Source organism: Brienomyrus brachyistius, chromosome 4 (assembly GCF_023856365.1).
Source record: "Brienomyrus brachyistius isolate T26 chromosome 4, BBRACH_0.4, whole genome shotgun sequence".
Classification (NCBI taxonomy): Eukaryota; Metazoa; Chordata; class Actinopteri; order Osteoglossiformes; family Mormyridae; genus Brienomyrus; species Brienomyrus brachyistius.
Genome location: NC_064536.1, coordinates 32,226,545 through 32,253,624, shown reverse-complemented (window position 1 = coordinate 32,253,624; position 27,080 = coordinate 32,226,545). Strand labels below are relative to the sequence as shown.

Here is a 27,080-nt window from a genome sequence, read left to right as displayed (position 1 = left end):
AACGCTCCCTCTTGACCCTCAGTCTGCTCTGAACCTGAAACTGGCTCCTCTCCAAGTTGTGGAGCTCCGCTGGGAGCTCCATCAGGGCCATCTGAGCCAAGGGCAGCTGCATCCTCTGTGTTGGTTTCAGTGACTATTTGCCTTTCGTGCAGTACTCTAGTGCAGTGGTTCAAATGATACCACGTGTTACTCCTTTCTGCCTGTACCGCTGTTGCTGTGGCTCGTGTCACCTTGAAGGGTCCCTCTCGTCGGGGCTTGTGCCACTTTCGCCAGAACACTCGCAGGTAGACTTTATCTCATGGAAAGATGACTGGCTCCTCCCGGTCTGTGTCTTCTTTCTGTGCTTTCTCCTTTTCCTGTTTGGAAATAGCTTTGTGTATTTTGGTTAAAGTCCTCATGTACAACTTTAATTCATCCCCCAGCTGATCTAGGCTGGGTCCCTTATACGGCCCCCTCCAAGTCGATCCAGGCATTGGTCTCCCTGTCAGCATTTCATGCGGAGACAAATGCGTCACCCTGTGCGTTTCCATCCGATACGCCATCAAGGCTGTTGGCAGTGCAACATCTACCCAGTTCATTTTCATGGTGGCGCAAATCTTATTCAGCTTCTGCTTAAGTGTGCCATTCACTCTCTCCACCATGCCCTGCGACTGAGGGTGATACACACATCCCAACCTTTGTTTTATTCTCAGCTGTTGAACCACTAACTTAGTAACTTTCCCCACAAAGGCAGCTCCATTATCAGAGCTTATTTCAGTTGGTATCCCAAACCTCGGAATCACCTCTCTGATCAGGAATTTCACCACTGTCATCGCCCCCATGTCCTTTGACGGTATTGCCTCCACCCATCTGCTGAACCTGTCCACAATCACAAGCATATATCGCTTTCCATATGCTGTTTTTCCCATGTCCACATAGTCCATCACCAAGTGTCTGAACGGTCCCTCAGGCACTGGAATGTGCCCTATTGGGGCCGTGATTGATTTGCGCACATTGTTTTTAATGCACACTTCACATTCGGACAACCTTGCATCCACCATTGCTTGCATCTGAGGTGCCCAGAAACCTTGTCGTGTAATTTTCCGTAACACCTCCCCCCTTGCGCAACGGTCAAGACCATGCGCATCCGTTATAAAAATGTTCACCAGAGACAGAGGTGCGGCCAAAAGTCCCTCATGGTTGTGATACAGACCATTAGCATCCTTAGAGGCCCCCCTTTTTAGCCAGACAGAGGCCTCATAGGGACCCGCACGCTCCTGCAGGGCCACCAGATCAGAAACAGTAAGGCTCTACAGTCACCATAGGCAAAAGATGAGCAGCCCTGACCTGTGCAGCTGCCCTGGCTGCCGCATCAGCGGCCGCATTGCCTTGTATAACAAAATCACGACCTTTGCGGTGGGCCTGACACTTAATAATAGCCAAACGCTTAGGACGCATCATTGCATGTAGCAACTCCAAAATCTGATTATAATGCTGAATGGGGGAGCCGTCACTTTTGCGAAACCCCCTTTGCTTCCAGACTGCTCCAAAGAGATGGCATACATCATGTGCGTATGCAGAGTCTGTGTAGATAGTAACCGTCTTATGTTGTCCTCGCCGGCACGCTTCAGTCAAAGCCTTTAGCTCCGCTAATTGAGCGGAACACGGTTGTGCCGCTGGCTCTGAAACGAGAGTGTAAAAATCATCACCCTGTGCCTGAACTACAGCAAACCCAGCCTTTAAGGCATCCCCATCTCTCCAACATGAGCCGTCCACAAACAACACCATCTCGCTATTTTCAATGGGAGAACTCTCCAAGTCTGGTCTCAGTTTAGTGTAAACCAAAGACTCTGCCACACACTCCTGTGGCTGCCCCTCATCCTCCAGGGGAATGCTGTCTGCAGGGTTTACTGTAGTGCAACGCTTTATTGTCACATCCGGGTAAGTGAGAAATGCAAAGTACGCTAGCTGCCTTGCTGGGGTCAACACAAATTTGCCTTTGTCAATAAGGTCCACCACCTTATGTGAAGTATAAATTGTCACTGGATAACCCATCGTGATGGCAGTGGCCTTTTCATAGCCTAAATAGGCAGCCACCACTCCCTGGAAACAGGGTGGGCATCCCTGAGCCACATTGTCCAGCTTCATGCTATAGTATGCCAATGGCTGCTTCCGTCTGCCAGGACACAAGTCCTGAGTGAGCAGAGCTGTCCCAAAGCCGTCCTTCCTGTTCCTGACATACAGATAAAACGGCTTGGTGTAGTCTGGGAGGCCCAGAGCAGGTGCATTCTGTAGCTCCTGCTTGATAGATTCAAATGCTACTGAGACCTCATTTGTCCAAATTAAGGAGGCCTTCAAATTAGTGTGGCCCTCCTCCTTTATCAGTGCCCGCAACGGTGCCACCTTCACAGCGTAGTCTTCAATCCAGTCCATGCTGAATCCTGTCATCCCTAAAAAAGTCAGCATCTGTGACACAGTCATGGGTTTCGGAGCCTTAGTGATCCCCTTTAGCTGTTCTGCTGCTATAGCTTTCCTCCCATGGCTGATCTCACGCCCCAAGTACGTAACCTGCTCTTGGCAGTACTGCAGCTTGGCCTTGGACACCTTATGCCCCCCTTTCGCCAAGACCTTCAGCAACTGCACTGAGTCCTGGTGGCAGTCTGCCAGCGTTTCAGCACACAACAATAGATCATCCACATACTGTATTACTGTACTTTTTAAATTCAGTCCATCTAAGTCTGCCTTAAGCACCTGATTAAAAACATGCGGCGAATGCTTAAATCCCTGTGGCATCCTCGTGTAGGCATACTGCTGACCCCTGTAGGTGAAAGCAAACAGAAACTGTGACTGTTCTGCAAGGGGCACACTGAAAAACGCTGAACACAAATCCACAACTGTAAACCATTTTGCATTGGGGGGCACATTTGTCAACAGTGTGTGTGGATTGGGAACTTCTGCTGTCTGATCCTCCACTACCTCATTTACTGCACGCAAATCATGTACCAGCCTCCACTTTTCACCTCCTGCCTTTGGCACAGGCAAGAGGGGGGTGTTGCAGCAGCTAATGGTAGGCACCAACACCCCTGCATCCAGTAATTCCTCTATTGTTTCCCTTATACCTTCCTCGGCTTCAGGTTTCAAGGGATACTGGTTTTTCCAGGGTGGTGTGCACCCTGGTTTAAGATAAATTTCCACTGGGCTAGCTGAATTTACTAGGCCTACTTCTGTATCGTGAGCAGTCCACACCTCCTCAGGCACTTCTCTTTCCATTTCCTGCCAACATTCCTCTGTACTTTCTTTTGCATCACACTGTACTCCTATCATGCTCCACAGCCACGGATCTCTGTTGTCTAACTTCAAATCACCTACAACCTTTGCACTCCACTGAATCCTTAACATCTTCTCTCCTGCCGCTGCCTGCACGCCTTCACGCACCGTCGGCACCCAAACCACCTGCTTTGCTCGCTGCATCATTTCTCCCAGATCCAGCATGGACTGATTAAAAGCCATCGCTATGTGGGGCTCCGTGTCTGGTATGTTGTACCATTCTCCCACTATTCCCATTTTCCGTATCGGAATGGCTACTCCCTCAGGGTCTAATATTATCCCGTCTGTTATCATGTACATCCTTTCTTTCTCCCAGCCAGGCAGAGACTCTATGAGCTGATCCCACTCACCCTTTATTTCAGGATCACTGAATTTTCCCCATCGCAACAAACCTATTGCTATATTTGTTCCTGTATAAATGGACTCCACTTTTCTAAAATTTCCCAAATTTTTCCAGTAACATCTTCAATCCCATATGAACTATACTGCCCTTTATGGAACAACAAATTTTGTCACATGAGGCTGTACTGTCCACTGAGCACATCTACACCCCCCTCTGTACATTTTATGTCTATCTGCAGCTGACACAAAGCATCTCTGCCTAACAAATTCACTGGGGTGTGCTCTGATATTAGTATGGGCATATTTACATTTTTGTCCCCTATCTTAATCTCCACTGGAGCAGATTTTGGAATATGCTGCACTTGTCCCGAGAATCCTATGGTCCTGACCTTCTCAGCGGACCGGGGGATATGACTGGCATCTTTTAGTCTTACACAAGTGTAGGTGGCTCCAGTGTCTATCATCATTGGAATTACTTTGCCATTTATTTGAACCTGCAGCATCGGCTCAGCCTCAGACCCCTTACTCAACATTGGCATCTGAGATACCCCTTTAGGATTTTCTGGGCACCCCTAGAATAAACGTCCCTGGGCCGATGGGTTGATCGGACCCCGTGATCTGTTATTCTGCAACTGCGGATTGCCACCCCTGCCTCTATTTGGCATTGGACCTACAGAGCCTCCTGGATTAACCGGGCCCATAGGGCGTGTCGGGCTCACCCGCTGAAAGGGTGGATTTGGGCAGACTCCAGAGGTGTGTCCGGGCTGGTTACAGTTCCAGCACACCAGCTGAAGTGGCCTGTTCTCCAGTCTTCCCATAGACTGGGATTGTCTAATTTGTGGGAAATCAGGTGCTCTCTGATCACCCCCCCACGTATCATATCTATTCTCTCTATTCCAATCAGGGACCGAAGGCCAATTAGTATTCTGAGGGGCCCCAGCGACAGGAGACTGTCGGCTGTCTACAGGCTGCCCCCGGGGGCTGGGGTCCGGAGAGACCACTGGTGCCTGGACTTTTTTCTTTTTAGCGGTCAGCTCCTCCAGCTGCATCTGATTCAGTTTCTTTGTCAGCTCCCTCTCACGCTCTTTAGCAGAGTCCTCCTCCTCTCTGTATAAGTCAATAGCATGAATCAGCTGCTCACGGTACTGCTCCTCAGGCATAATAATAAGTCCCACAACTTGCCTTAGCCTGGTTCTCACTGGCTTAGGGAGCGCGTCCTGCAGTGCCCTCCGGCACAGACCTCTGAATGCCGGATTCTGCAGGTCCTGCTCTGTCTCAGTGCGCCACCGCTTTTCTTGAGCTTGTAGATAGGCAGCTGGGCTCTCCCCCTCCTTTATGGGCTCCACCTTCATTTCAACCACACTCAGCCATGGAGGAAACATTAATCGCAGCAGGTGCCAGAGGTTAGCACGGTAACCATCAAAGGGACATGCATCATTCACAGGAGTCCCTGTCGCCGCTGCCAGGCCACTGCTTCGCAGCAATCTCTCCATTGCGTCCACCCCCAAAGCGCGAGCCATAACTGCCTTTATGTCCCCTATCGCCAGGAGCCGACCCATAGTTTCCTCCTCTAATGCTTTTATCCACTTTCCGGCCCCTTCTGCCGGGACTGGGAGTCTGAGAAGCAGGCCCTCCAGATCCTGTCCTGCCCACGGCACATACTGTGTCTGTGATCCTTTCACCATTAACGGAAGCATCGGAGTGTACCTGGTGGGGGGCCTTACAGCCCTCCTGCTTCTCACTACTCTATCCTCTACTCCTTCCTCACTTTCTGTTTCTGTCTCCTTCTCCTGAAACTGACTCCATCCTTTAGATGGAGGGTTAGGGGTGTCCAGCAGGTGCATCAGCCCTTCTGCATCACTACCACTTACTCCGTACCCCACCTTTTTAGCACTTCCCTTTTTCTCAGATCCACATGCCTGGCCTTCTGTTATTAGCTCACTCTCTCGCAGTCCTTCCTCCACAGCCTGCCGCAGCAATGCACTCACTTCCCTGTATCCATCTAAACAACTTTCCGTTCCTTTCTGCTCCCTTCCTGCTTCCTCCGTCTGTGTCACCTCACCTTTGAATTCCACCTTCCCCTCTATTACTGGAAACTGACCCTTGTATGAAGGAGGTGGGGCTTCCACTAACGGGTACTGACTTTGATAAGACGGTGGCCATATTTCTTCCTTCCTCATCTCTTCTTTCTCACTTACTGCCTTTCTCATTGCTTTCTGGTCCTTTCTCCGGGTCTCTCCCTTTACTTTAAACAACCTCAAAACTTCCAGTTCCTTACGCCTTTTCTTTTTACGCCTTTCTGTGTTCTTATTAGCCTTATGATACTTTATCAGAGTCTCCATCTCCTCACACACTGCTACATCCCATGTGCCCCCTTTAGGCCACTTAGTTACCAGGGCCTTTGTTCTATTCTCCCACTTTTTAGACATCTTTTCTATCTTTGTTTTAAGCAGGGGGTGCTCCCTCCCCAGCTGCTGTACTGGTGTGTCTGCTGCCTTTACTGGGCCCTTCATCTTACTGCTTTCCTCCACTCTACTGTCACTTGGGCTGTTTTCCTGTCTGATATAAAAATTATCAAATTTCTTAACAGCCAACCCGTGTTCTATTGTTTTCCTTTCTTTTCCTTAATAAGAATTCTCTCCCTGACTGAACCTACTTCACCTTAAAGTGTCACTGACTCTATATTATTTTCTACTTACTCCTAACATTGCACCCAATTATCTATGGGCACACATATACCAAAGCCTCCCTTCTCTCTTTTTGATCAGCCTGATTTTACGTTTGTCTGTCCACCGTGCACACGAGCCTCCTCACGCTTTCTCTGTTAAACTCCCTAATTCCATGGGAAGTCACAAAACCTCTTGTCTATGACCTGTTGTTCTCTCACAAAGATGTGTTTTAATACCCTTTATCTCTAAACTTAGTCTCTTTAGTCCATAGAATCTTCTAATCACATTTTATTCAAAAAACTTTATTTTGAGATTTGTTAAAATTCTAAACTCACCTACCTGCACTTCCACTACTACAAATGATTTTCTATAGAAATGCACAAATGCTCTATCCAGTCCCCCTGCTAGATTGATCCCTTTTTAATTTTAGTCTCCTAAGCGTTTTTACCTCTGCGGTACTTATTTCTGCTTTATGCACCTTAACACTCAACTTTTAGTCAAAAATATTTGTGCTTTTCCTCTGGTTCAACCCAAAATTGCATACATGACAATTTTCCCCACTTCTGCATAACAAAACCAGTCTGATCCAGCAGACCTTTAAAATCCCCACAACTTCTAATACTTAGGCTCTCTCTGGCCTTATTACTTTACCAATATTTTATTTGCAACACAACATGACCTTTGCTTAAAACAATTCCTTAGCAACTTAGCAATATCTTTGCATCACGACATAACAGCACTTTTCCCCCATAACTTGAAACACACGGGCCCCTCCCTTAGGGCCACCCAACCTTTATCAGAACAGGGAGACCCCCCCCTCTTAGGGCGATGTCTCCGACTCACACTAATCCAAGAACCTGCAGCACAAACACTGGCCCTCTCTCAGGGCAATACCTTTAAATCACTATTAAACCTTCAAGGCCTCTATGCCTCGCAACAGTATATCAAGCCCTCAGGGTCAACTTTCCCCTCCTTCAAGGCGCTTATCTCTGAGGGAACATCCACACGTGACCCTTCCTTTAGGGATTTCTCTCACATCACACACACACTGGGCCCACTGGACACTGCACAAACAGCTCTCCTATCTTTAGTTCTTTTAATCGGCGAGTACCCTTACCGGGAGGCTCTGCCTGGCGGCGTATGTCCCCGAGACACCCCCGTCTCCGTCTCCCTATTCTATTTCCCTATTCTATTAAACAATAATAAAAACCTTTCCTTACCTATGTTTGGGCGCGCCGCTCAAATGCAGACGGGTGTCTCCCGGTTCTCCGCCAGGTGGTCGCCTCCCCAGGTCTCTTCTCCGATCCTGTTCGTGACGCCAATTTATGCCGTGGTTTTTTCTCCTTCCCCGCCAAGTCAGAGGGCCGCTTCTGCAGTATCCAGAATTCAGTCTTTATTGCAACAATGAAGTTACAACCAAGGCCGGACACGTAAAGTGTCCAGTACTGTTTTACACCATTTTTTATACAAGTTCTTATCATTTAACAATATCTCGTCACTTAAGCATCATCATTCCTTCAGCCATTCGCAATAATTGTTTTTTCCCTTAATCCACACCCCTAGGTGATAAGTTTGTCCATCATTTCTTTTACCGTTTGGTCTCTCGGCTGAACATAATGGTGGCGTGAGCAGCTCCACTTGGTTTTTTAAAAATGCTCAGCCGTGAACTTCGGGTGAACTCAGGCGAATCCCTTCCTTCAGTAGTAAACCTAGTCAGTTTCAGCCTTTTACACATTGTCTAACTAAAAGGTTGATGATATATTTGTCCTTTAACATAGTGATAAAATATACGCTAATAAAAGTGAATATTCATATATTCAGGATTAACATAAAGTAGCTAACAGAAACTCAGACTAACAAAAGGTGCAAATACATACTCAGTTGATTACATTGTGTTGATTACATTATAATGTTTACATTGTAATTATTACATCATGGATATTTGGCATACTTTTTAATAATATCGTAATACTTGTATTCTACGTTATATAGTGCTAAATAATATTCCATCGGAGCATCAGAGGAGCCTTATGTGTGTCTCACTGACCTCAGATCTGTGGAGACTGACACTCATTTGCTGATTGATCAGTCCAATGAAAAATCCACTTTCCCATCTCTGATTGGCTGATACGAGTTCTGCTGTCTTCTGTGTCACCTACTGACAGACCACAGCCCACCTGACCAACGTCGTCCTTTACAGCAGTGACTGGCTGTGGCATGTGTGGCCCTATAAGGGCAGCCCTGCATGTGCTGAGGAGGCCAGCAGCACTGCCATGGGGTGTGTGCCACTGGGGGAGGGAGGGTGTCTGGGGGCAGGGGGGGAGGAAGAGCAGGAGGAAGAGCAGTGCCCAGGGCTCTACATCAGCAAGAAACTGTCAGCGAGAGAGACAAAGTATAGCACCACTGAGAAACAGTGATTGATAATTAAGTGAGCTGTCCTCACCCTCCGCTTCTACTTCCTGGGGGGGGGGGGGTACTTCCCCCTCTGTTGTGACTGTGCTCCCCCCATTACTCAGATCACTTAGCACTGTCTAGCTGGAACACCCTTCAGCTTCCAGGGAGCCTATTAGCTGGGGGGGCGGGACCTGGTCTGGACTGACTCCCTCCCCCAAGAAGGGGGGGGTCAGTGCAGCAGTGCATAGTTCAGGTCCAGAAAGTAAAAATCCAGACCAAGATTTAGTTTCAACCAACCAGCTGAGTACTCTGTGTCTGTGGCACTTTACACAACTAGTTGTTTGAAACAACATCTAAAACTGGATTTTTACTCTCTGGACCTAAACTATCCACTTCTGTATCAGTGTCATTCTTAAAGTCGTGTTTCAACTTCTGGCAAAGTTCTCCCAGGAGCCTATCTCTGTTGTATGTACAGTCGGCATGTAATACATTCCTACCCAGATCCCTGACAAACAGTTGGAGGCAGAATTACTTGTTATCAGAGTATGTGAATTTTTACACACACCAGCAGCCGTGACAGAGTAAGACATTTCCTGTATACTGCTGCCACATAGTGGACACAAAGAAGACTGCAGTCAATTCCAAAAATCAAAGTTAGTCAACATGCTACCAACACAGACTATTACAGTTTTTCTGAATTGCTAAAACGCATTTCCTAAAATCTCCTCTCCTTTTCTCAAAACACTAAGCACAAACCCTAAAGTTCAAGCTATGCTCATAAAACCTCTGACTTGTCTTGCAAAATCAAACAGTTGAACCAAGACTACGGGGCAGTGTGTGGCTCAGTGGGCTAAGCCTGTGTGCCTGTAATCAGTAGGTCGCAGGTTCAGCCTTAGCCTGTGGGTCCTTGAGCAAGGCCCTTAACCCCCAGCTCCCTGGGCGCTGCTACAGGTGGCAGCCCTTTGCAGACAACTTCCTCTATGAAAAAACAGCTAGCTGTGGGAGGCGTAAAGACAATTTCCCTACGGGGATCAATAAAAAGTGTCAATTATTATTATTATTTTTACTTTACTCAAAATCAAGCACAACTGTCAGAAAACACACAAAACCAGGCAATGTAAAAACACTACTCAGAAATTGACACACTACATAAACAAATGCAAATCACTCTGGGATAAAAGGAAAATAATCTTTATTTAGGACATTCCTGTACTTATGAAGCTTATTTACATCCAAACAAAGAAACCTACAGAAAAACAAAATGCACTCTGTGCTTTTACATATTTTTACATCAAAATCAATCAGTCATTCAGCCGCATCATCATGCCTCTGCATCCAGTCAGTCCACAGGACTTCATCTACAGCACATGCAATGTTCTCCCTTGCAAGACAATGTGGAAAGAATCCTTTGGCTTCCCGAATCCAGCCTTGGCAAGATTCCATTCTTATATCATCACACGCTGCATCCATTGCTTGGATGAGATTTACCTTTATGTAGGGATTTCAGTAATATACTTTCTACCGCCATGCTGAGAAAAATTCCTCAGTAGGGTTTAAAAAGGGAGTGTATGGTGGAAGGCAAACATTCATAAAATGCTGGTTATTGTTAAACCAATCACGTATTCTTGGACCACGGTGAAAGCTCACATTGTCCTAAATGATAACATAAATGCGATGCTCTGCCTGCTCGTCACCTCTCTGCTCATGTCTGAGCAAAGCATCCCATAGACCATCCAGGAATGTTAGAAGAAGGTCAGTGTCGTATGGCCCAACAACAACATGGCAGTGGACAACCCCATAGCTGCTGATGGCAGCGCATATGGTCACATTTCCACCACACTGGCCAGGCACTTCTACAATGGCACATTGACCAGTTATGCTGCGACCTCTCTTTCTCCTTTTTGCCAGATTGAATCCAGCTTCATCCATGAAGATGTATTCGTGAGGCCTCTCCATTGAGTCAAGTTCAAAACAGTCTCTATACACAATGAAAATAGATGACCCTCCATTCTGTGAATGACATATATAGTACAGTATACTGTACATGCTAGTGCAGAGTGTACTGTAACAGTTTAGTTACTTGCACATATTGATTTCGTTGCTCTTTCACTATTTCAGTTTCGCTCAAACGGTACCCTATAGGCTTGTTTCATCCTTATCTGGTTGCGTTGCAGGACACAGTCATTTGTTGAAAGACTCACATGATTTATTCTATCGAAATGCACATTGTCTTCAATAATCTGCTGTTGTATTTCACGCAGTCGTATTGCATTGCTTTGACGGACCATCTCAACAATTCCTATCTCTTGTTCTTCTGAGAACATATGTGTTCTTCCACCCCTACTGTATGTGGCCATCTGTCAATTCTGCAAAAAGATAATATTGTTAGCAGTATACATGCTGTACTGTAAATGTTCTCTACTGTACAAAAACAGATATAGTGCCGTAAGGAAATTATTTTTCCCTGTCCCCTTTATAGAGATTGGTGGAGCCATTGACTGACACTGAAGTCACGCCGTAACTTTCAGAGACAAAAATACATTTTACCGGTTTTCTTCCCTGAAGGTCCTGACCATGGAGGCCACTGGGAACCGGCATAGATTTGGTTGCACATGTTGTCCTGCTTCCCTCATCGTCATGCCATGAACCACAACGTGATCTATGACCCTTGCTCTGATTTCATTTGAAATTACACCTCTTCTTCTTGGTCTTCCTCCTCATCCACCACCTCTGACTCGCACTCCTCTTCCTCTTCTATTGTAATGCTCCATGTTGAATTCAGTCACACCGCTTGCATTTGACTTGGCTTATATCCTGTTTATTGAATGGGTTCCACACATCACAGACTGCACACATGTGTGCTCAGTTTTGAGTGATAGTGTGTTAATGATGAAAACAGGGTGTTATTTCTGTGTAACTTTTAGAGTCTGTGTGTGCCATTCTGGGTCCAAGTGCACCACACTGCTAAATGTGTTTTGTGAATGAGAATGTGTTTAGAGTTTTGCTAATTGGGAGATTCAGATTTGCTAACTGTGTCTAAGCAGACGAACAGTGTTTATCATTTTGCCAACTGTGGAATTGATTTGATGAAGGAGTTTTGGTAGTTGACAGTTTAGTTTTTAAACTGAGGTTTAGTGTTTTAGCAATACAGAAATACTAACAGGAAGTGATAAAACTTCATGTAAAAATATGAATATAAACATACAGATGTAGTAAGTATATTGTGCAAAATGTATCTTCATCTTAACTACGCTGAATGGTGGAGTCCCAGAGTAAGTGATCCTCACCTGGAGGCCCATCAGTGAAGAAGAGGATGAAGAGGAGCATCAGAGGAGCCTTATGTGTGTATCGCTGACCTCAGATCTGTGGAGACTCAATTCCTGACTCTCCTTAACCTCACTGCCTCCCTTTTTGTGGGTTTTAAATGTTTAAAAATCATCCATCTATCTTTCCCCCTCTTGCCCAGGCTGGGGTCACAGTCAGCCTGGGGCACATCCCAGGAAGCACGGGGCCCAAACCAGGGACACAAACAGCACACTGACAGCCAGGGGCAGGATTCAAACCCAAACCCCTGAAAGTATGAGGCATCCGTGTTACACACAGCCACCACTGCAGCATGCAGGAGCAATGAAAAGCATTTTTATTAACATGGTGTATGACGAGTCACACTGTCTGTGTTCTGCATTTTCAGTAATATTCCATCTATCAATAATCTTCCTACTCTCACCTATGGTCTTGAGCTCTGGGTAGTGACTGAAAGAATGAGACTGTGGATACAAACGACCGGAATGAGCTTCCTCCACAGCAGGCCTGGGCTCAGCCTTAGAGACAGGGTGAGGAGCTCAGACATTCGGGAGGAGCACTGAGTAAAGCCGCTGCTCCTCCGCATTGAACTGAGCCAACTGAGGGGTTCGGGCATCTAGCTGGGATGCCTCCTGGACGCCCCCAGGGGAGGTGTTTCCGGTATGTCCAACCAGGAGGAGGCCCTGGGGCGTTTCTCTCGGCTGGCCTGGGAACGCCTTGGTATCCCCCGGTGGAGCCGGAAGAGGTGGCTGGTGAGAGGGAGGTCTGGGCATCCCTGCTTAGACTGCTGCCCCTGTGACCCGACCCCAGATAAGCGGCAGAAAATGGATGGATGGATGGAAGGAAGGAAGGACGGACAGACAAGAGAAAGAGACACTGGCCAATACTTTCTCAAAATACTGTATATTATGATAATAGACATTTTATATTATACAAATAAACTAATACTGCTAATGATATTTTCTCTATTAATATAAAAGTGACATTTCGCAGACCGCCAGAATAAAACCTCACATTTACATTTACCTCTTATTACATTTAAGTTTTTCTCCAAAGCGACGTACAAGTGCAGCAAATGGCGTCTTGATCACGGTAAAAATGCACAACAGCCACAAATGTCTGTTTCTCACTGGCTGATTCTTACTGTCACACTGCAATGTGACAGTGCTGCATGCCATTTAAATACAGCTCACATCACTGTAAGATTCTCCTCTCTGGTGATGATCCCTCCCCATCACTGGAGTATCTGCGTGTCCCTCTCATCCTGGGCAGCAGCTCCCCAGATATAGAGCAGTGCCTCTGTTGCTGCCCCCTATTGGACAAGGAACAGACAAGCATTAACATCAATTTGGTTTCTGAGGCACTAACACCTTCCTTAGCATTTCAGGGAATGTAGAGAATCAATGTTAGTGCTACAGGAACAGGAAATGAACCAGATTGATACATTAATCTGTGAAACCTCTTTAGTTTCATCCGATTAAAATCTGATGCCAAGTGAACCGCAGGTATGATGCTGGAATCATGACCATATACAGTGTCAAAGGAAACTCATAGCTAGGTGAACAGTAGGCAGGGTGTGTATTTTGGCAGCTTGGATGCCATGGGACCACCTGATTGTGTAATTAGTACCACAGTAATTCTTCCTTTCTGTTGCGGTGATGCTGGCACTTTAATATCAGCGAAGTGGCAGAGTGTGTGAGGGGCTGGAGCTCCCATATGACATCAGGGTTAGGAAGTGGCTGTAAAGCAGAGTGTGTGAGGGGCCGGAGCTCCCATATGACATCAGGGTTAGGAAGTGGCTGTAGAGCAGAGTGTGTGAGGGGCCGGAGCTCCCATATGACATCAGGGTTAGGAAGTGGCTGTAGAGCAGAGTGTGTGAGGGGCTGGAGCTCCCATATGACATCAGGGTTAGGAAGTGGCTGTAGTGCAGAGTGTGTGAGGGGCCGGAGCTCCCATATGACATCAGGGTTAGGAAGTGGCTGTAGAGCAGAGTGTGTGAGGGGCTGGAGCTCCCATATGACATCAGGGTTGGGAAGTGGCTGTAAAGCAGAGTGTGTGAGGGGCCGGAGCTCCCATATGACATCAGGGTTAGGAAGTGGCTGTAGAGCAGAGTGTGTGAGGGGCCGGAGCTCCCATATGACATCAGGGTTAGGAAGTGGCTGTAAAGCAGAGCTGAGTGTATATAGCGAAAATATGCGAATAGATGGTTATAAAATACCGAAGCGGTCAGCAATATCAGGACAAAAGTATAATCATCAGCAGACTAAGGGGGATGAGTGATGATTTTGTTATTCTTCGACTCCCGGAGACTGGGAAAACGTGCTGGGTGTGTGATATCCCCTCCACGGCACCACTGACCAGCGGGGCAGAGGAAGTGGCAGTAAAGTAAGCTGGTGAATGTCTATGGATGCTGACATACATGGGTTGTCATGGGCTGGCGGTGGGGTCGCTTTGGCTTTGCATGACTGCTTCACGCTTGCTGGGTTGTCTGTTGGGGGGTGATGCTTGGCGGTTGCTTCTTGCGTTAATTGACGTGCCAGCTAATTTGGTGGCATGCCGGTTGATGTATGGGGTGGCTGTGGGCTGGCGTCCCCTGGCTGGTGGCTTAGTGGGTGTGAGGTGCTCAGGGGGGGCTGCAGTTACCGTTGGTTCTTGCTGGGCGGCGCGGGTCTGTGATGCGTCTTGTATTGGTTTGTGCATCTGATCGTCAGGGGTCATGGATTGCTTGGGTGTTGCTTAGATGTATGGATTTTGTCCTTATAAAGTGTCATTTTATGTAGTTGTGGTGTTTTTCCTTTATTTAGGAACCAGCCACTACTGTTGTCTATAGATGTCCAATAGACTGAATTGTCATTAGAAGGTCGAACTAAAGTGTGTTTTATGTTTCTCATAATCGTTTAAGTATGGCAGTTACGTTATAAAAAGTAATGCTTTTCTTTAAACAGTGCAGCCGAGATTTTCTTCCATGGCCGGTGGCATCATTTATGACCAGTGAACATATGACCCACATGCAGCATGGCACAGACTAAATGTATCACAGCTCATGTTACAGCAGATTGTCCAAACTCACCTCTCTGTGCTTCAGGGTGACTGAGCTGTAGATCACGTCGCTGGCTGGGTTCACAGCAGGACAGTGTGAAGAACATCCTGAGGACACCTGCTGAGAGTAATTAGCTGCTTACAGTGGAGGTACAAGACTAACCTTTGTACAGAAACTACAAATCCATAAACTCCCAAACCTCCCATGTGAATCACTATGAAATATCAGGGGTATCATGGTACTTCTTGGTTCATCACAGCTAATTCTGATACACATGGATCTGAGAGATCAGCTGAGGTGTAGATGTACCTGCCCAGTCAGTACATTATTGATATACTTGTCACTCTCATTGGTACGGGCATAGGAGCAGTATCACAAAAACTGATTTATATGAAACCATCTTACCTCTGGATCTGGCAGGACAATGGAGCTGTAGGTGACATCAGCACCAGGCTCCATAGAGGTCTGAGAGAGGAAAATTATGACCATGTATCTCTACAGAACCACCTGTCCATTCTTTAACTGACAACAATGAAACATCATTATTGATGAATTTGGAGATAATCCAATGTACAAGTAAATGGCTTTACCATTAAAGATATTGTCCAAAATAAACACTTTTTATTTCCAGTTAGAAACCATTTTTACCATAATGCAGTAACTCACTTTTGAACTGATAATGAATAATAAAGGAACTATCAGCACCTGGTAATGAATGACAAGATTAGTACCGACACCCGGTACTGAATAACAAGGGGAGAACCGACACAGTCCTTGGAGCTGTTTGATGCGCTACACTAACAGCAAGACTATTCCATACTCCAACTACACGCTGTGTAAAGAAGTGCTTCCTCAAATTCATTTTTAAATGTTCTCCCACTAATTTCCATCTATGGCCACAGGTTCTAGTATTTAAACTAATATTGAAACAGCATCCAGACCTGATAGAATCTTAAGATTCAAGCACTGGGGGTAGGAACTATCAAAAACACACACAGGAGACACTACTCTGGTATTACACTGTTACAACACTCTATTTAAAGCGTAAGAACATAAGTACACACATTATGTAACATGATTACACATACAATATAAGCCGATAACCTGAATGACTGAGCAGACCAGCCCCGCAGCCTCATATCATTGTATGTATTTTATCCCTGTGCCTTACCTGCCCTGGGAGTGCGCACGCCCCCAGAACGATCGCCGGGATGATCACGTGCTTCTTCCTCTTCTTCCTTTTTCCGGTCCTCGTCGGGAAGGGAGGCTGCGCGCTATCCACAAAGGCAGACAGCGGGAGGACACTCTCAGGCTTATTCGGAGCAAGAGCTTTTGGAGTCGTGAGTGATAAGTCCATGAGAAGGAAGTGTCAATGAAACAAAATGGCCGCCGGTTGACAAATTGTTTTACGGTGCCTGCAGAGTGACGTTTAACCGCTGGTCCTGCGTGTAAGAAGCAGACAGCCAGCAGCCCCATCCTGGCAGAAGGCACATTACCTCTATTTATTAATCTGTCTTATTTGTGAATAGTATAAAATAATATATTTCTAATTTAAATAAAAGTCGATCTCTAGCACCACAGCTCTGGGGCTCTGGCATAGGCCCGGACGCCCCGCTGCAGGCCTCGGTGTTGGGTAAAGTATCCAAATACAATTGTTTAATCAGCAGGATAAAGTGCCGTAACGGATGTATGACAAATTAGTATAAATTTAAAATCAATAAGATTTAATGAATAAAACAATTTAGCTGTATTTTATTAGTTTTATTTTAAATAAGATGCTCCCAGTTTATTATTAATGTAATAGCTGTAAGAACTAGTGAGGGAGCAGCATGGAGGTGCAGTGGTTAGCACTGTTTCCTCACGCCTCTGAGTCCCGGGTTTGAGCCTCCGCCTGGGTCAAATGTGTGTGGAGTTTCCATGTCGTCGTGGGGTTTCCTCCAGGTACTCCGGTTTCCCCCCACAGTGCAAAAACATGCTGAGGCTAATTGGAGTTGCTAAATTGCCCGTAGGTGTGCATGCGTGAGTGAATGGTGTGTGAGTGTGCCCTGCGATGGGCTGGCCACCCATCCTAGGTTGTTCCCTGCCTCGTGCTCATTGCTTCTGGGATAGGCTCCGGACCCCCCGCAACCCAGTAGGATAAGCAGTTTGGAAAATGGATGGATGGATGAAAATAGGGGACTGTCCCCAAAAAGAAGCACAGATCCCCTTCATGAAGGAAACTGTAGGGTTAATTAGTATTTATCTATTTATATTTAAGCATAAATGATTCACATGCAGATTTAAATTAATTACTTATGTTTAACAGTAACATGAACTGGAATCTGCAGGTTTCCAGCAGCACACCAATACCAGCCAACCAACCTCTCCAGTCCACTCATTGTCACAATGAAGACTTTATTTACTTTGTCATCCCTGATCAGGACAGGCCTCCCATCCAAATTCCCAGATCTCTCTGATGCACAGGCGCCCCCAATCTTACACCACATCCTATGTCTTTTGTTGTTTCCATAGTAACACTGAACACTAACACTGTCTACATCCACACCCGTCACCTCCTGTTTGTCCACTGACAGCCCTGGAGGACTTGAACACACAGATAAAACACTCAAAGATTTGCATAGCAATGAAATGTTTATGAATATCAGCCCATTACAACATACATACTGTATGTAAATGTTTGGACAATAAACTAACATTTTTTAACATATTACTTATCATATTTAACCTTATGAAGTCACCCGATTTAGCTGACACTGTTACTTCTTCCAAGTCTCGTTTATCAGGCTGAATTAAATTAAAATGCAGATTTTTAAAATATTAAAACATTTTTTTCCATCAGTGTTTGTGTTAAGGTCCTTCCTTTTTGACTCAGTGACATGTTACATACTGTGCATCTCATTGGCTACAGTCTGCAGTACAGATATCTTACCATCAGTGACTGACAGATTAACCTGATCAAAGAGGCTCCACTGATCTTCACACCACACCAGTACCGGTCGGAGTCCTCAGCTGTCAGATTGTTGATGGTCACAGTGAAGACTCGCTGGTCAGGATCATCTCTGACTGACACTTTACCCTCCTGTGGAGAGTCAATGTGTACCATGGGAGTACATGACCTCACATTATACCCTCTGCACCAGTATTTCACATGAGTTTTATATCTGTCACCATAGGAATATGGGAATGTTACATATCACCCTCTCTGTACACAGACCCATTTCACTGTAGACACACTGTCAGCACCTGTGGGGAAAATAATTAACTGAATAAGGATTTTCCACATCATGACATCTCTAAGTAATGATGCTTGGTTTGTATAATACTCATGTGTAATTAACAGAACAGTGATGATGCATTAAAGGCAAAGACCATCATTTTACTATAAGAACAAGGACAACAAAAGTAGTGTCTGATCTTGGGAAGGGCTTAAGCAGGATGTGGGATCGGGAATCTGAGCCTGGCAGTGTGTTCTAGGGTCTGAGAGGAAAACCAGGACCTTACATCCCTAGTAAAAGGCCTAGATGAGGTGAATGAATGGGCTTGTCACTGTGTGGGATGGCCACACCCCTTCAGTACTATGGCCTTGTAAACATATCCAGTCCTGTGATACAGCAAAATTCAAAATTCAGCAAAATACAACAAAATTCAGCAACAGCAAAATCTGTGACGAGGGCCATATACTTGTTGATTGTTACACTTGTATCACAACACCAGACCTGGACCAGAACCAGACATACTGCTAGCAGGTTTATGGAAAGATAAAAGATAATCGCTACAAAGATTTTTCGACTTCGGCGTTGGTGGTGTAGTGGCTAGCATAGCTGCCTTCCAAGCAGTTGACCCGGGTTCGATTCCTGGCCAACGCAGCCTTACTTATGACCTCCTTCTCTGTGAGTCTCTTCAGGTGCTTATAGTCCAGCTGAACAGCATGTCATCAATAACCTGCTGTGTTATAGAAACTGAAAGAAGCATTTCTCCATCAATCTATACATCTGCCTTCCAGATGTGTTAGCACACTGGCAAACAGGGCTGCTTATGTCAGCGAAAGCCTCGTTAGCGCAGTCGGTAGCGCATCAGTCTCATAATCTGAAGGTCGTGAGTTCGACCCTCACACGGGGAAGTTCATTTACTTGCTGAAACAGTTCCCATGCATAGCTGCACTTTTACAAAATCACTCTCCCACAGAATCTAATTGATGTTTTTACGTCACTCATGTGGCATCTGCCCAGCGTACTTCCATAACTGTGCAAAAGAACTTCTTCAGAAGTAGATATCATTACTCGTCTCATAGTGGATCCACAAACCTTCCAATTTCAATGTCTAGCCCAAACTGATCTCAGATGCAAGCATCTGTACAGTCATCCGCATCCCATGGCTAAGATTTCACCTGCAACAGTAGCCAATGGAGCAACAAGAAAATTCGGCAACAGCAAAATCTGTGACGAGGGCCATATACTTGTTGATTGTTACACTTGTATCACAACACCAGACCTGGACCAGAACCAGACATACTGCTAGCAGGTTTATGGAAAGATAAAAGATAATCGCTACAAAGATTTTTCGACTTCGGCGTTGGTGGTATAGTGGCTAGCATAGCTGCCTTCCAAACAGTTGACCCGGGTTCGATTCCTGGCCAATGCAGCCTTACTTATGACCTCCTTCTCTGTGAGTGTCTTCAGGTGCTTATAGTCCCGCTGAACAGCATGCCATCAATATCCCGCTGCATTATAGAAACTGAAAGAAGCATTACTCCATCAATCTATATATCTGCCTTCCAGATGTGTTAGCACACTGGCAAACAGGGCTGCTTACGTCAGTGAAAGCCTCGTTAGCGCAGTCGGTAGCGCGTCAGTCTCATAATCTGAAGGTCGTGAGTTCGACCCTCCCACGGGGCAGTTTGTTTACTTGCTGAAACAGTTCCCATGCATAGCTGCACTTTTACAAAATCACTCTCCCACAGAATCTAATAGATGTTTTTATGTCACTCATGTGGCATCAGCCCAGCGTACTTCCATAACTGTGCAAAAGAACTTCTTCAGAAGTAGATACCATTACTCGTCTCATAGCGGATCCACAAACCTTCCAATTTCAACGTCTAGCCCAAACTGATCTCAGATGCAAGCATCTGTACAGTCATCCGCATCCCATGGCTAAGATTTCACCTGCAACAGTAGCCAATCGAGCGACAACAAAATTCGGCAACAGCAAAATCTGTGACGAGGGCCATATACTTGTTGACTGTTACACTTGTATCACAACACCAGACCTGGACCAGAACCAGACATACTGCTAGCAGGTTTGTGGAAAGATAAAAGATAATCGCTACGAAACTTTTTCAACTTCGGCGTTGGTGGTACAGTGGCTAGCATAGCTGCCTTCCAAGCAGTTGACCCGGGTTCGATTCACGGCCAACGCAGCCTTACTTATGACCTCCTTCTCTGTGAGTGTCTTCAGGTGCTTATAGTCCAACTGAACAGCATGTCATCTGCATTGTCGAAACTGAAAGAAGCATTACTCCATCAATCTGTATGTCTGCCTTCCAGATGTGTTAGCACACTGGCAAATAGGGCTATCAACTTCAGTGAAAGCCTCTGTAGCGCGTCAGTCTCATAATCTGAAGGTCGTGAGTTCGACCCTCACACAGGGCAGTTTATTTACTTGCTGAAACAGTTCCCATGCATAGCTGCACTTTTACAAAATCACTCTCCCACAGACTCTAATAGATGTTTTTATGTCACTCATGTTGCATGAGCCCAGCGTACTTCCATAACTGTGCAAAAGAACTTCTTCAGAAGTAGATACCATTACTCGTCTCATAGCGGATCCACAAACCTTCCAATTTCAACGTCTAGCCCAAACTGATCTCAGATGCAAGCATCTGTACAGTCATCCGCATCCCATGGCTAAAATTTCACCTGGAACAGTAGCCAATTGAGCAAAAAGTCATGCATGGCGAGGCAGGGGGATATCTTTACATTAATGGGCGATGCATTACTGGGGATCTTTGGCGCCACCTTTTGACCTGTTACAGTCGTCATCAACATTAAAAAAACATTTCAATTTCCACTGCGTGAAAAAACAAATTGTACCCTATTTATAGAGTGGGAGACTACTTTTTGCAAGGATTTATATCTCCTGAAATTGCTTCTTCACAGATAAGCAAAATCTCCTACCACTGATAATTCTGATCATACACAAATTTTTATTTTTCTGCGTCTAGCCATTTTACCTTATCAAAAATAACCAGTAAATCCTATTATTATCCTGCTACCCCCACTCTACCAAAACTCATGAAATGATATGATACATTTGGAGGAGGAAGATTTCTAATTGATCCTTTATACCCACCAACCAGACCAGTATAAGCTGTACGATGTAAAGCCTCTTTAAATGGGTACAGACTACTTCCGTTTATTGTAATAAGTATCTCATAAATTTGACTTTACACTTTTGCATGGTATTGATAGATTCTGAAAGTTAATTACTTAACACAATTCTTATTAAAATTGTTCATTATACAACCTGAATGTCTCAAGGTAGCACATTAGTACAAAAAATGCTGTATGATGTATTATTGTAGCAGTCAGATGTTATTTTAACCAATGTGCAGGTTTACCTTTAATTTAATTCTACAAACATAATCAAAATCACTTGTGAAAAAGACATTTAGTCACTTACTAAGGCAGATACAACCTGTGGAAGCACAGCTAAAAGCATACCATCACCCATGATAGAGTGACCCATTGTCTTTGTAACTGAGTAATCACAACTAAGTGCAATTAACTATAATGAAACTGTAAACAGAAACAGTAAAGGCAAAGGTAATTTATTATGACGAAATGCTTCCAAAATGCCCAGTGTACTTCAGCGTTTCTCCTTTTCTCCAGTCGTCGACAGGTCCTGTGTTTATTAGGTGATCTGTGATGTAGGAGATCCTGAGAATGGCTGCTGCTCCAAGGATGATTGGCAAGTGGCTTTTCCCAGAAACAGCGGGCTGGAAATGTGTGGGATCTGGAGTGAAGATAGAAACAGAGGAAGAGAACAAGCAGAGGGTGTGGGGGGGGGACAAGACTGCAGGACACGTTAAAGTCTATGGTAACACAGGTGACCTGGACTACATGCCCATCACTCCCCACATGCCCGTTTCCCTCGTCTTCCCTGTGGTGTGGTGCTAATGAGCTACATCTATTTCTCGTTTAATCCTGCCTCCCGTTTCAGCCCTTGTGTGGATGATCCCAGGTCCCTCTCGTCTGCTCCTCATCTGTGGTGCATATAGTGCCTCTGTGCTCCCCAGTCCAGTCATTGTATTGTTACGTGTGCGATCCTGCTGTATAGGATCAATCCTGCTGATCCTGTGTTTCCCCCCTGCTCTCCCAGCCTGGTTTTGACCCCTCATGGTCTGTTTCCTTTTGCCTTTTGCATTGTGTTTTTATTAGAATAAAATCTCCTTCGTTTTCCCCGACGCCTGCCTTTACCTGCATCCTTCCAGAACCTTGACAATTTCCTTAAGATATGGTGCTTAATAAGTAGACAATACATTAAACACAAATACATAATAAGGCTAATAATTTTTATGTGTGTGTCGTTTAAAAGAAATTAATCAAATTAACTTACCTGGTGACACTGGTAACTCTGAACATAATACTAAAAAGATCATTTTAAAATTGTATTCAATTTTGCTGTGAATAAGCATTAACAATTATTTTTTTGCCCACCACCACCCACCCTCTTCGGAGGACAACTTTATTTTACATTAAATTAAAGATACAGTGTAAAGAGTGTGGCCGCTCAGAACTCCCCGAACCGGGGAGAGAGGGGGACACAGACACAACAATCGTAGTAATAAAGGTGGGATGGAGAAAATAAAGTGTAGGAGAATACAGAGTACAAACAACCAAAAGAAACACACGGCCCATGGCCATACGTCCACAAGACAACCACCCGCCCAACCCGAGACGGAGCCCACGAGGGACTAAGGGGGCGCCAAACCCCGTAAAAGGAGGTCCGCAGAGGGGGGACAGGCAGGGAGCCTCCCAGTCCCTCCCGCAAGCCCTCCACCGAGGGAAGCGGGTCCAGGGCCAAAGGGCCCCATCAATCGGGAAAACTCCCCTGGCGGACGGTCCCCCCAGCCCGCTCCCTGGCAAGACGGATCGCCGCCCACTGTAGCGACCCGGCACGCCCCCCCCCTCCCCGACACTGCAGGATGATCTAAGGGAGATCCATACAAAGAAAGTGCACCCCCCCACGAGTGGACCTGCGTCAACTGGGGAGCGGCAGACCCCCCGCCCAGCCCAAACCGAACCCTCCAATTCGCCTAGAAGGGCTCAGAGCATACCTAGATACCCCGGACCGCCTGCCAGGGCCCCACCATGGCGCAGCAGAGCCAAGGACCACCCAGCCCACAGCCCACAAGAGGAGACGGCCCACACCGGCCAGGGCCGTCTTCTACCTGCCGGGCCACCCCACCCGCACAGGGCCAGAGACAGAGAGTTAGGGGGGGGCCCTCAGCCCCCACTGATTCCCCGTCCCATGTTAATGTGAAGTGTGCATGTACATGTGTGAGAGAGTTGTGTGTTTATGTCTACAATGCATTAAAATTAGTGGGTGCAGTTCAAGTATGAGGGCCCCACCACTGGCAGATGGCAGAGTCCCCCATCCCCCTCCCTGCACCCCAAGGCCCTAATGTAGCATGGACTGTGTATATAACTAAAGTGCAAAAAGCAGGTGAACAGTCGAGGCACGGGCACCCCACCACTGGCAGACGGCAGAGCCCCACCTGCCTAAACCCACCTCCTCAGCCCTAGTGTCATGTGGTGTCTAATGTACAAGTAAAACCTCCCCACTGCCCCTCAAAGCCCTAGTGTTGTATGAAATGTGGTGTCCGGCCCAGGGGAGCAATAAGGGCGTGCAGGAGTGGGCCCCCCCCGGCATCGGGGCCAGATCCCCGACTGGCCCCGATTAGTCCTCATCCCCGACCCCACACAACCGGCAGGGGCGGCCAACCGAGGGGGTTCAGGGGCGCCACATTAACAATTATTAATAAACATTCCACTATACATCTCAAAATTGATCACACTTAATTCATTATCTTTGATACTGTTTTAAACATTTAATGTTCCCCAAACAGCAGCAGAAGAACCACAACTTCATCTTCCTTGTATTTTGGCTCTTCTCTGTGTCAAGAGCTCTACAAGCTCAACTTTAATATTAATTTTCCACCACTTCTACATCTTCTATCTCTACCTGACCCACATCTATCGCTACACCGCCAGTTTCCTCATTACCTCTTTCTCTATTTATAATATCAACTAGTACATCACTTACTATTATTTCCAATATGGTTACATCTCTCACCATGTCCACACCCTCAATAATTACCTCCCCTACTTCTACCCCCACAATCTCAAAATTTACATCCCCAGAAATTACTTCTGCAAGCCCAAACTCACACACTCGGATTTGCAAAGCCTCCACCTTCACATTTCCTTTCGTATCCTCTGCCTTTAGGGTAATATTCCCCCCCTCCACCTTAACCACCTTCACATTTACCCCCACCTCACCTTGCTTCCCATTGCTTCCATTTTGCATTTTATTAATGCCTACATTCTGGTCTGCACCCTCCACCTGTACACCGGAGATCTTACCCACATGTCTTTCCCTCTCTGCCACCTCCACCCTTTCCCCACTAACCTCACCCTTTACCTCACCTACCCCCTGACTGGTCCTATTCTTCCTCACCTTCTTCTTTTTGTGAAGGTAATACGTCTTATAAATTTCCCACTCTTCAGATGTCAGGCCGTAATTTTCCTGAAGAGTCTCAGAGACAATGCCAGCATTGCCTATCACTCTCACACCCTCACCTCCCTTACACCAGTCAGTCACACCTCCCAGTCCCCCCATAACCTCCCCAGCCTGGACAGTGGGGGTGTCGCTGGTGAGCACTCCTCCAAACCTTTCCTCTCTCCCCAGTCGATCACCTCGTCCCACAGGTCCCAGGCTTGCCAGTGCTGGTCGTTGGTCCAGGAAACAGCTTTCGGAATTTTCATTCTGGTTAACATAATTAACTAGCCATCTGTGATACTCTCAAAGCCAAACTAGACACTGTGTATTTTCAACGTACTCCAGACATTTGCTGAATGCTATTCACCAAGAATGCCTATGGAAAGGGATGGAGCCTTCATTAGCTGCTCGTGGCATCGAGGCTACTCCGATAGAAGCGGCCAAATTGCTAAAACTGTTTCACAACCTATACAGTAACGCTGGCGAAATCAGGATGCTGCTTCGATACGTTATAACATCGCCATGGTAATGAACCCAGCAAACGGTTAATCTTACTTCAACAACATGGGACATTTAAAAAGTAAACGTATAGGGGCTCTTTTCAGAATAACATCTTCAGATGAAACGCATTACGACAGACCGGATGAGTAAAACCAATCATATCAACCATAAGTCTTATTGTTTTTAAGTTTAACACAATTATTTTCTCTTACAATTTAAATATAAACAATCACATTACGAAAAATGGCCACAGCATCTACAGTTTAAGCTACTAATTTTAAATATATTTCAATTATATTTTGCGGCAATATTTGCATGAACTAAATCACGACATAAAATAAAATATACAATTAACTATGCTAAAAAAACATAATCTGAAGAAATAGCAAGAAACATACGAAGAGATGCTTCTCACCTCTGTGCCAACGCTCTGTCAGAAAGTTTATGGTCAACCTGCACTGATTAAGTTTCTATGGAAACCAGCGAAATTTTTCATTGGTCGAATGGATGAAGATATGTACTGACGGCATTTTCAACGAATGAAAACGAGAATTAATTGTTAGGGCGGGACGAATTTGAAGCTGAACCAATCAAAAGTAGTATGTTTAGCTCGTGCTTGTTCTGGCTGGGCGTGATTGGATTTGTTGATCTAACCGCCTTCAAGCCCGTAAACCATGTATCTACTTGTCAATGGGAAACCACGCCGTTCTGTCTATAAATTCTGACTGTAATTTATTTATGACATTATGTCTTTGCTACGCAGTATTACGGTATTGCGTAATACTGCGATGTTTGGGGTGTACCGCTGTTGTTTTTTCCATAGCTGGTGAACGCAATTAGCATTTCAGCCACGTTGGTTGGTCCGCTTTTGAGAAAGAACACTATAGTTCTTGTTATTCACATTCTGTGTCCTGGTGTTTTTAATTTCTCATAATGTGAACAAAGATATGTTTTTTGAGAGACTAAATTTTGGTTTGATTTATAATTCATTTAATGGTAAATAAAGTTCTTATATAGCCATTTTAGAATTAGTGCAGTCTTTCGTTTAGAATTAGCGCAATATTCTTAAAAACTGCATGTTCAAACCCAACGCCATGCCATAATAACTGCTTTACAGATATTTCATTCAGGAATCTATGGAGGGTATACTGTAGGTAGGCTTGTTTGTGTGTGTGTGCGCGCGTTTGGGTGGGTGGTTATGTACATAGTGCTATAAAAACATGTTATTTTGACTTTGTAGGGACATGTTTTTGGTCTCGAAAGTAAGAAGATACTGAATTTTATTAAATTCTGTGAATGCAGTCAAATGAATAATTCAAAAAGTCTTGCATTTTGTTTGGTTGCTTACTGTTACTGCTTGGTAACTACTGCAATGTTTAAGGTTGCCATAGTTAGGATTGGGGTTACGCCCATACAAATGAATGGAGAATCCCCACAAAGATTCAAATACCTAATCTCTGTGTGTGTGTGTGGAGTAGGTGTATTATTATTTTGATGTTTTGGGGGGCATTTTCAGGTACTCACAAAGATCTGTAAATACAGTCAAAAAACTAAAAATGCCAAAAGTCTTGTATTTGGTTTGGTTACATATGGTTAAGGTTAGGGGTTGGTAGGGGTTAAAGTTGTGATGTTGGGATTACAGTTTTCCCCATAGAAATGAATGGAGAGTCCCCACGAAGATATAATTACACAGCTGTGTGTGTGTGTGTGTGTGTGTGTGTGTGTGTGTGTGTGTGTGTGTGTGT

General features: G+C 45.4%; 1 protein-coding gene and 4 non-coding genes across 5 annotated transcripts in view; all 5 read left to right on the top strand.

The window, feature by feature from the left end:
- The window catches only part of LOC125740338 (uncharacterized), a 115,180-nt gene that overhangs the window by 30,801 nt on the left and 57,299 nt on the right, over window positions 1-27,080 (top strand). The window lies entirely within an intron of this gene.
- Window positions 18,849-18,920, top strand: trnag-ucc (transfer RNA glycine (anticodon UCC)). The gene has a single exon. It is a non-coding gene; the product is annotated as a tRNA-Gly (tRNA).
- On the top strand, window positions 19,102-19,174 carry trnam-cau (transfer RNA methionine (anticodon CAU)). The gene has a single exon. It is a non-coding gene; the product is annotated as a tRNA-Met (tRNA).
- On the top strand, window positions 19,877-19,949 carry trnam-cau (transfer RNA methionine (anticodon CAU)). The gene has a single exon. It is a non-coding gene; the product is annotated as a tRNA-Met (tRNA).
- On the top strand, window positions 20,399-20,470 carry trnag-ucc (transfer RNA glycine (anticodon UCC)). Its single transcript has one exon. It is a non-coding gene; the product is annotated as a tRNA-Gly (tRNA).